This window comes from Microtus ochrogaster, linkage group LG1 (genome assembly GCF_000317375.1).
Source record: "Microtus ochrogaster isolate Prairie Vole_2 linkage group LG1, MicOch1.0, whole genome shotgun sequence".
Classification (NCBI taxonomy): Eukaryota; Metazoa; Chordata; class Mammalia; order Rodentia; family Cricetidae; genus Microtus; species Microtus ochrogaster.
In genome coordinates, this window is record NC_022027.1 from 47,805,908 (window position 1) to 47,817,515 (window position 11,608).

Sequence of the window (11,608 nt, forward strand, 5' to 3'; positions counted from 1 at the left end):
GTTTAAACAGAAAAAGGGGAAGTGATGGAGGAAGGTCATTGGTTAATTAAATAAAGAAACTGCTTGGCTGGCCCTGATAGGTTAAGACATAGGTGGGAGGAGTAAACAGAACAGAATACTGGGAGGAAGAGGAAGTGAGGTCAGACTCCACAGCTCTGCTCTCGGGAGCAGATGCCTCAGAGAGACGCCATACTCCCCGCTCCTGGGAAGATGCACACGATGAAGCTCTGACCCAGGATGGACGTAGGCTAGAATCTTCCCGGTAAGCGTACCTTGGGGTGCTACACACAGATGATTAGAAATGGGCTAAATTAGTATGTGAGAATTAGCCTAGAAGAGGCTAGATAGAAATGGGCCAAGCAGTGTTTAAATGAATACAGTTTGTGTGTTGTTATTTTGGGGCATAAGCTAGCCAGGGGGTCGAGGTGCTAGGGACGCAGCCCTGTAGCTCCCCATTACTACAATCTGTCTTAATTTGCTCTTCTTGTAAAGATATTGGCCATATATGACCAATGGCATCCCACTGACCCATCCTAATGACATCATTATCAATTAATTACTTCATCAAGATCACATACTGAAGGGATGGGGTCAGAACTGCAGCCTGGGTAAATGCAATTCAGCCCATAACACGAACTCAGCCTTATTGCTTTTATTTTTCAATAGCAGCACCATTACAAATGGCGTCGCCTCTCTTTCTTACACTTATAAAGTAATAGGACCTATTTTAAACCATAGAACATCTACATACCAAAGTATAAATCTTGTTGGCATTTTAATTTTCTCCCTGGAAATCCTGTTTCACGTACAGTGCCGCAGGTTCCTGGAGTAGGACTCGTGATTGCTCTTATGAAAGCAGCTGTTCAGTGAGCGCAGCATATTTTGTTAGTTCATCAAGAAGCAGGGGAAGATTGCACTGCGATCAACTTCTGTCTGGCTGTAGTCAATGCTTCTCTGATTGGGCTCAATGATTGATTTAATAGGTCTACCCCAGAGCCGTTACTCATCCCTGATATTTGTCCAATGCAGACTCCACGTTATTTATGTAAACGATGTTTTATACGCCTTCTGTGCAGATAAATCCAAGCTGACAGAACTGGTTAAGGGATGAGTGTGCTCCCAGTTGGGATTAGGGGCTCAGTATCTGTCTTTATCAACTATCAGGTTACTTCACTGTCAAATGGGGGGCTTTGTAAGATAAGGAGATGTGATTGGAAGCATCTAGTCTCTATTCTGAAGGTAGCCTCTGGACAATTCAGAAAGCTGTGTGTTTAACTCTCGCAAATGAAAGGACTCCTAAATCATAGGAAAGTATTATACCAACGCCATTCAGATAGTTACAAACCTCAGGAAGTGTTCTTATGCCAAACATATACCACATATGTAGCTGTGGCAGCTGTGGCAGCTGTGGCATCCTTTGAATTTATGAAGCATGAGCTTTGTATGTTCTTGCTCTTTCATTATTTTATCAGCACATGATTTTCAGATTGATGGAGTCCTTTGTGTGTGTGGTTATTAGAAGATCAAAAGATTACACGTGACTTCTGCTTTTAAAGTGATGGAATGACAATGTATAAAGCTTCCTCTTTATTTACTTACTGACCTGTCTTTCTCTCCTTCTCTGTCTTGTAAGCAAATGCTCAAAATCCAAGAAGAAAGGAGAAAAGGAGAGTGGGAAGTTTATTGCTGATAGAACTGGGACACACACAAAGCAATGGTAAAATGGAAAGAAGTACATTGTTTTCTATGGCTTAGTCAAGAGAGAAAAAAGATAATTTTGTAAATAATTTCATTTTTACTTGCAATGTAAATCAATATAACTTAGAATATATATTTAAAACATATTCAACATGATAGCACTTTTAAATAGTGAAAGGTATCTACCCTTTAATTGCAAATGTCCTGGTCAAGTTTCTGTATGTCCAAACAAATAATCACCAATATTCTGGTTTAATAATGTTGTCCCCATGGAACCCCATGGTCATGAAATTATCTATGGGAATCATTAAGATAATTATTTTCAGAAGGGAAACTACTGCTCTCTCATGTCCTACAGTTGTTAAAACAATTTTTAAAAAAGGAAGGGGCAACCTCATAATGTACGCTTGTGGAAAAACTGCAGTCAGTCTCCTAGCTGAAGACTAAATATAGTGTGCCTGTCTATGATAAGTAGATTATTATAGATCATTCTCAGAGGAGGTAGAGAAAAGATTGCACCGACATTAGCTTCACTGCTATTTGTAAGCTGTAAATTTTGTTAAATGATAGATACAAAGATGGAAGACAGATGGATAGAGGAGGAGTCAAAATCTGATCAGGGATGAATTAGTGCTGCAGCCTACGCTTCAGGGCTGTCTTAGTACCACAGGCTAGCAAGCAGCAACATCCAGCATCCCCCGCTCCCTCCCCCCTGAAATGTACCGATTTATATGAAAATTAAGATTACAAATTAAAGCCTGACTATCCTGGAGTTTTCCAGTTCATCAGCCATCCAATAATGCCTGTATGCATAATTCCCGGAAGATTACTTTGTCCTTACAGCTAAGCCCTGTCCCTGATATGAAAGATCTCTATCCACTTTTATTGAAATAAAGAACTAACATCATAATCCCAATATTGAGGTATAATCTTCATTATCTCCTGACCCTCTTGAGGGTCTCTCTATCTATATTACTTCAGATTTGGTTTATTTATAATCCTTATGTATTTACTTTTATTGAGATAGGATTAAAAACTTAAAAAAAAGCTTCCAAAATCCTTATGATCTCATGACTGAGTTTCAATTCAGCAACAATCAACTAATGTGGTAGAATGCGTTTTTTATAGTGGTTCTTATAGCTATATAGTTCAAGCTTGAAAAGGAATTAATTGGTCCCCAGAGCAGCCCTGTTCCATCACATGAATTATTTTCATTCTAACTTGGTATATGAAATGATGCCAATATCTTTTTTCCTATTTATTAAAAAAAGATTTGGAGGATGTGGTGCTGATGGTATGTGAAAAGACAAACAGACACAGAGCCATTCAGAGTTACTTTCATATCTTCCCTAATAAGTTTTAATTCATACCTATAGTTAATTACTGGTAAACTCCAACCCTCCAACTTCCCCTTTTTCCTAGAGCCTAAATGGCCTCTAGCTTTGCCTGGGGCTGTTAATTATCAAGCTAGTCATTAACGCTGGTCAAAATGATTTCTTGGAGATTGTCACTTGCTAATTTCTTTACCATAGATAATGCAGACTTTGCTGTAGGATGCACTTCAGCTATAGTCTTCTTACATATGCATCAGGAAACACCCATTAAAACCATGTTATGCTGAGGTATTTTCAAGCCATGCCACTTAACATTTTTGATGCAGTTCCAGGATGAGCTCTGAGGGTGCATTGTTCAACATGTCATGGGTAATCACCATGTTTTCTTATTTTAGTATTTAGAGAAACACACCTTAGAGCTTTGATGTGTTCTTCACTTGCATGTGTCTCTTATTTTACTTTGTTTTTGGTTAAGAATTTGTAGGAAAATATTTGGCTTTTGGCTTCAGAAATTTGCGTAGAAATGGAAGTACTTTCTTACTGCAGAAAGCGTCAGGACAGTGCTGTCTTTAACATACTGATGACTGGCTGCAAAGAATTCTTGTTCTACAGTTATTGATAAGGAGGATTTGTTTTTGTTTTTGTTTTTTTTTTTTTGGTTTTTCGAGACAGGGTTTCTCTGTGGCTTTGGAGCCTGTCCTGGAACTCGCTCTGTAGACCAGGCTGCACAGAGATCCGCCTGCCTCTGCCTCCCAAGTGCTGGGATTAAAGGCATGCGCCACCATCGCCCGGCGATAAGGAGGATTTGGAGTAGTTTTTATTGGCTCCTTTATTCTCTTGTGTGTTACCTCTGTGCCTGCTTTTGCCTGGGTACCTATGGAAACACAATTAAGAAGAGAGTGGGGAGGGAGAGACAGGTATGATCCCAGAATCATTTTTCAGCTTTCACTAACTCCCACATATACAATACTTTATGGTAATGATGAGCTTTATTAAAGCATTTACAACACAGGGCTTGGCTAAGCTAACACTTTTGTACACCTATTTTCTTACTTAACCATCAGATTTATTACTATTTTGTGAATGTGGAAATTAAAAGCCTAAAATTGGGAAAGATGTAGGAGAGGAGGGAAAACATGAAGAAGTTTCAGGACTTCAAATGGCATTGGTTGTCTGGTACCCTGCTTCTTCACTGGCTTGCAGATAGGAGAAGTCTTCTTTTCTTTAGAAATCTGGCCCAAGCAGGTAAGACCGTCTCTTGACATTCCGAATATTGGTTTAAATATTCCAATAGGAGGGCTAATAATGATGCTGATGAAGTAGGCTTATCCTAACTAAGACTTGAGTGAGTTAAGTATATTTTATAGGTACCCTAAAATATTCTTTTTAGGAGCAGGCCCAACAGTTACTAAAAATTCGGCATGAAGTTTTGAAAAAACTCTTATCTGTTATGATGTAGATTTAGTTGATAGATTAGTGGATATAATTTGTGGAGGAAGCAAAGAAGGGAAAGGAAGACAAAAATATGGGATGTGGCCTAATTTGAAGGGCATCTAGTTTCAGCCAGGGGCGAACTACAGAAGCTAGTGCAGAGAAACAGAATGGTGGGTATCACAGGTGAAGGATGGAGTCACATGTAGTACAGAGAAACAGAAAGGTGGTTATCATAGCTGAAGGAAGAATTCGTGTGTGCCCTTGGTTTTTGTTCAGTCCTACCTTAGAGGAGACAGCACATATCATGCTGGGGGGACAAGGTTTATAATTCATAGGGCTGTGACTTCTTAGGAAATAAATCTAAATTACAGGATGATTTTAAAAGTTTTACATATTGAAGTTAGCCAGTATTAAGCACTTCCTTCTTTCAAGATAGGTACTTCAGAAGACACAGTGATCATCCTTGCTATTCTAGCTTATAAAAATGCAAACCATGAATGCAGCCTTTCTCCTTTATTCAGAATGCTCAATTATTTTTAAAGCAAGTCCTTTCATTGTACACATAAAATGCCATCCAATTAATATTTTAAAAGATCTAGTTGGGTGTGGTGGTACATACCTGTAATCCTAGCACTTGTGAGGTGGAGACAAAGATTTAGAAGTTCAAGGCCAGGTTAGAATACATGAGACCCTGTCTCAAAAAAACAAAACAAAACAAAAAAACCCCAAAATCTATGCTTTGATTAGATGGGAATTAGGAAACACAACACAGGTTTCATAACCCATCTTTGGCTTCTGATCATCTGAAAATTCCCTCCATGCACCTGCAAGGGACTATCTTTTCTCAAAGCAGGCTTCCAGGATCAAATCCTAGGTTGCCAGGCTTTTGCAGTAAGTACTTTACCCACTTAGTCATCTTGTTAGCCTCTACATTTTATTTTAAAACATTGCATTTTATTTCTTTTTATTGTGTATATGTGAGTGCGGGCACACATGTACCACCAAGATTGTGTAGAGGTCTGTGGTGGCTTGAAAGGAAATGGCCCCCCATAGGCCTATAGGGAGTGGCACTGTTCGGAGGTATAGCCTTGTTGAAGTAGGTGTGGCCTTGCTGAAGGAAGCGTGTCACTTTGGGGATGGGCTTTGAGGTCTCCTATGTTCAAGCTATGCCAAGTGTGACAGTTCACTTCCTGTTGCCTGTGCATCAAGATGTAGAACTCTCAGCTCCTTCTCCTGCATCATATCTGCCTGCATCTTGCCATGTCCCACCATGACAATCAGGAAGTGAACCTCTGAACTGTGAGCCACTGAATTAAATGTTTTCCTTTATAAGAGTTGTCATAGTCATGGTGTCTCTTCACAGTAACAGAAACCTGAAGGCAAGGTCAGAGGATGACTTTCAGGAGGCAGTTCTGTTCCTTCTACCTTGAGTTTCTGGGGTCAAAGTTGTCAGGATTGCATGGCAAGCATTTTGTCTGGTAAGCCCCAAAGGCAAGTTTTGATAGTCAGCATAGATCTATAAAGTGGGGTATATATACTTCTTTGCCTTTCCCAAAGTAGGTGCCCCAGGATATAACTGCAAGTGCAACCCAGAGTGAATTGAATTTAAGCACTATTAATACTATCATTCTTTAGCTGAATGCAGGAATAGTCACAGAGGCTAAACCTGGGTACAAAAGCTGAACGCATCAGCCCTAGACATTTAGTGTTCATAAAACAATCTACTTCCTACCACCTCAACAGAAGAAAGAATAAAATTAAAAAAATGAATGAAACACTGAAAGCTATGGCATAGACTGTTGCTTTCAAAGGGTATGCACAGGTACAAGTGATTTGGGGGAACTCAACTCTATAAAAAGTTCATTAGTACACCTTCCCAAATGACCCTGAGAGACTTCAATGGTGCTGATTTTTTTTTTGTTGTTGTTCTGAAACAGGGTATCATACATCTCTTAAATTTTGTCTGTAGGCAATAACCTTCAAGTACGTCCTTACCCTTCCATCTCCACCTCTCATGTGCTGGGCTACATGTGCCATCATGTATTCTTGCTGTTCCCTTCACACTCAAAACATGTGAATGGGGAGAATAAGCAGAGGCTCATTAGCATGGACAATTTATTACATAAGCGTTACCGATTCCAAGAGAGGAACAACTCTTATCAAGGCATCTTCTCTTTGGAAAAGAACAAGAGAGCTGATTTGTTCCAATTACAGGATTTCACTTCTTTCTTCATAGCCCATCCTTATTCACACACAACTGTTTGAGTGATAAGTTCTATGAAACACTGATTTTCCTCCTCCCGCCCCTGTCACTAGAGGAAAAAAAAGCAAATCAATACAGGTTTTGTACAGGTTTGAGGATAAGAATTTCAATAGGAAAGCATTTAGCATGAATGTATACGCGTCTATTGAAAAAATAACATGAAATCTCCTTAGATTACTTCATCACAATGAAACATGGAAGGCAAGATTTGTTTTTATCTCTACTTGAGAATGGAAAATTTGGTGTGTCAGAGGCTATTCAGGCGATAATAAGTCAAACTAAAATTTAAACTACTGGATGTTGACTGGTTTAACCACTAACTTCCCATGCTATTAAATCATTTCTTAGGAAAACTGCTCAACTTGTGAAAAACTGTGTTATCTAGGTAAGTTCTTGTAATGTTCAGTGGAGGGGAATGCCCCATTCCACAGGTGGTACATATAATCTTAATTTTAGTCAGGAAAAGTAGTACGTGTATGGTTTATTAGAGACAGGATTTTTGTGGGGACTTGACAAAATGCAATTCCCATGTCCACATAAGGCAGAAGTGTTTAAACAGCCCTTCGAGTGCACCTCAAGGAAAGATCTGTGTTGTTTGAAATCCTGAAGAAATATTCCTGTCGAAAGTATAAGGAATGACATGACAATGCACTTGTTCTGTTTCACAGAATCTGGGCAGGTTCTGTGTCAACAGAAGTTCAAACACAGAACACCCAGATGGTGATGGATAAAAGGAGCTGGAGACAAGGGTTGCGGGGGGCATGCAGTTCCAGACCAGCCAGATGTCTGGCTCCTCACAGGGCTGTGCAGAATTTGATTTTTTTGTTCTGTAGACAAATTGGGGACGTTTCAGTGTGACTTTCAAGCACTCTCTCTCCAGGCTTGTGCCACATACAAGCAGGGCAACCCTGGAGTTACTGTTTGCTTGAGAAGAAAGAATAGAGTAGGGCAGAAAGTAATGATGACAAGCTCCTAGAAAGAACACGGGACAATCACATCATGTAAATGTGCAAATGTATCTGTGCCTCAAATGCTCATCTATGGAAAGTCTTATAAATTTAGTTGAGAGCCACTTTAAATTTACAGGAAAGGGCAAAAAGTCAATCCCTTAATCCTTCCCGTGTTTATGGTGAATGAAACTTTATGTTGACTCCCCAGCCTCCTTTGAAATGTGTAAATGGAATTCTTACGGAAAGTTCTCCTTTTAACTTACCTTTACACAGATATGGTGCCTTGCACTCACCAGTGACTTTGAGACAGGGCTGTGCAAAGCATCTGCTAGGAAAATGTTTACAACACCAGGTTCCGGTGTTGCAGAGCTGAACCAGAGCTAAGAAAAGGATGCCTTCGGAGAGGGGCCTGTGTGATTCTGAAGCACTTACAGAAATGAAACACGAAAAACATTGACTAGAAATTCTCCTTGATGTGGGAGGTGGTAACTTAACAGTCCTTTTCAAATTCCTATAATATGTTAGAATGAAATTTTAGACAATTTTAGTGTCTGGGTTAATATATTGTCTGTTATTATGGACAGAATAATTAAAATGAGATCTAGAAGTTAAATCCTCAGAGCTATCACGATTATTTCTATGGTAAGCAATACAGCTTAAATGGTAAAAGCACTTGTCCCTTAAGTCCCTGGGACCCACATGGTAGAAGAAGCAATTGTCACAAGTTGTCCCTTTACCCCCACATGGCTCTGTGGTGCATATGCCCACCTAATCATAATATTTAAAAAAATTATGTGAAATCTTAAAGGACTCTCACAGATTTTTTTTTTCAAGATGGAAGAACTAATGCAGCCATGTGGAGAGCAGAGGATACTCTGAATGTGTATTGACATGGGTGTGGCCATGAGGGAACACACAGACATGCAAAGCAGTCCTCTGGTCCAGTCACAGATGTTGATAGTGTGTGCAGAAAAGGTCTGCCCACCATAGCCATACTCCCTCAATACATTTATGCTCTGAAGACTGCTCCTTTACAGGGACTGCTGTAGTCTTTTTTTCTTTTTAATTCTTTACTCTTTGGGGGCCCAACACCCAGTTTCCAAATAAATTCACACAGACTTATTCTTACTTATGAATACCTGGCCTTAGTTTGCCTTGTTTTTAGTCAGCTTTTCTTAAATTATCCTGTCTGCCTTTTGCCTCTGTGATTTTACTGTATATACCTTTCTTTACTTACTCTGTGGCTTGCTGGATAGCTGGGTGGCCAGCCCTTGGAGTCCCCTTCTCCTTCTCTTGCTCCCCAATCTTCTCTTGCCAGATTTCTCCTATTTATCCTCACTGCCTGCCAAGACCTGCCTAGCCTTTCTCCTGCCTGGCTACTGGTTGTTCAGCTTTTTATTGGACCAATCAGGTGTTTTAGACAGGCAAAGTAACACAGCTTCCCAGAGTTAAGAATGCAACACATCTTTAAACAAATCTCCACAGCATAAACAAATGTAACACATCTTAAAATAATATTCCACAACAGGCTGCTCTTGTTGTATTAGCTGAACCTGGCTCTTCATCCAGCTGTGTACTATAACCCATGTTCCCTTGTTCAGTAACCCCATGTCTCCACTCTGTATACTAAAGGGACTGAGTATCCACTGTGCTCAGTTTCCCCATCAGAGATCCCAGGCCACCCAACCCCAGCTTCTCTGTGCACCTGCATTTTTCTTTATTCATCCCCTCACCACCCAGTCAGGGCAAGTCCCTGGAAGGCAAGGACTCAGCTCATCAAAGCAATCCAATACATGACGTAATGCTGGTTATTACCAATTACTTCATAAACTATATACAAACATCTTTATTGTAAGTATTTTGATATGTTTGGAACTTACTACTGAAATTATTTGGTCATCAACCTCTTGACACAGTATCACAAACAGCATTTATGTGAGTATCAAGAATTATTCTGATTTATTTAGAGTCTCTAGCAAACTAATCAAACAAGTAATTCAAAGTACCTCAGACTGGCTAGAAGTTGAGTTCTATGACCCATACCAGTCAATATCAGCATTCCATAGAACTAATGAGATAAATTCCTTTATTTCTTGATCCTTTCAAAGCTTACCAGCTTTGGTTCAATTTCCAGTACTACTCCGCATGTCTCTCTCACCCCTATGTTCCATTATTTTATTTCTTATCATCATCTCTTGCTTATTGGTCTTATCGCAAAGGAAAAAAAAAACAAATTTTTAAGCACGTAACTCACAGGCTTCATTCACAAGTTGATACCACAACTAAACAGAACTTTACATCCTGGAGAGGAACACATTTGAACAATTTGCTGAGACCAGGGTCCAGCCAGTAGTTTCAGTAAAGCCACACATGAAGAAGGGGTGTGAGTCACTGTCTGCAGCAACAAAACTGTGCTCATACGATGAACTAGTCTACATTCTTGCTTTGGTCTCTCTAGGACCAGCTTAAATAAAAAGCAAGTAGTCTATGCAGAAAACAAACCATGCTCTGCTCTGTCTGTAGAGAACGGTGTTGCTACGAAAGCAGTGCCAGAGGTGCCCACCCCGGAACTGGGAGAAACTGCTGCTTCTGTTCACAGCAGCGTGCTCATGGGAAAGCTTGGAACTTGCTAACTTAGGCCCTAAACGATGTTCAGATCCTGTTTACTCTCACTATCTCAACAGGCATGACCCATACTAGGTTGGCATTGCTAAGTTTCTGCTGTCTCCTGGTAAGAAAGAAGAGAGCCAACAGTTTTAGTCAGGGGCGCCGCAAACATCTGGAAGCCTTTCTTATTTCCCAACTGCTCCAAGGATTAACATCAGGTTACTAGAGAGGATGTGGCTGACGCTGAGCTGAAGAGAAATCACCCAGGTAAGCTGAGGCTACTCCTTCTGTTTCCCCATCTGCTGAGCTGCTAACACGAAGACATATTGACAAGGGCTCAAGGAAAACATGGAATATTCCATCACTAAGATTATGCTGCCCGAGAGACAGATGTTAGAAAGCTGTAACATTCAAAAATAAAGAGATAATCACATGCTTGAGGGGAACGATTAAAACCATTTCAGAGGTAAGGGCGAAAATGAAAAAGGAAAATGGAAAGACAGAGCCCGCGTGGCCACACAGACTTGAGCTGTAGCTCTGCCTCGGGCAAGCCTTTGCCCAGACACAGGCGTTCTCCATGCACTGGGGTAGGCCTGTAAGAAGTACTTATCAGGGCTGCTATGAATTACAGAGAACAGACTTATCTCTTGTCATCAGCTGGTTAATGTCAGGGCTTAGATGTAAACCCAGTTTCATACAAATCTAAACATAAACATGGACATTTCGGTAATTAATGTTCAGAGAACATGAAAACATTGGTCGGTTCTAAATTGATCTGGCTGTGACTTTTCTGCAGAGTCAAAGCCCTTTGCCTTCACTTATATTTACGAATTCACTACACAGGGACCACAGTTGAAGTTTACATATTTACAGTTGATACGTGGTTGTCATATGTTAAGTCAACACTGAACAATTTTAAACAGCATAGTCTCCTTTTTGTGACATTTTAACATCGCTTTGCAAATAAATGCAGAGTCCGAACAGGAGCAACATGGACCAGGTTGGACTGAGGTCCCGAACAGTTATTTGTTGCACTGCTTCTATTTATCTCTCTGTAAAACAGAGATAATAATGTCCACCCCCAGGGTTACCCACAGGATTACATGTACACACATGCCATAACTGCATGTGCACTCTCAATCTTCAATAAATGGCAAGTGACATCATTACAAAAGAAAGCAAACAAAGGCAGAAAGCAACTGATGTGAGTAAGCAGAAGATTGCCCCATTTAATGACTCCTTGTTCTTCTCTTGAAACCCATACACTCTGCTTGTGTGGAGTAGGAGAGGACCCCCCATTTTTATCACATTCTCCCTATGGA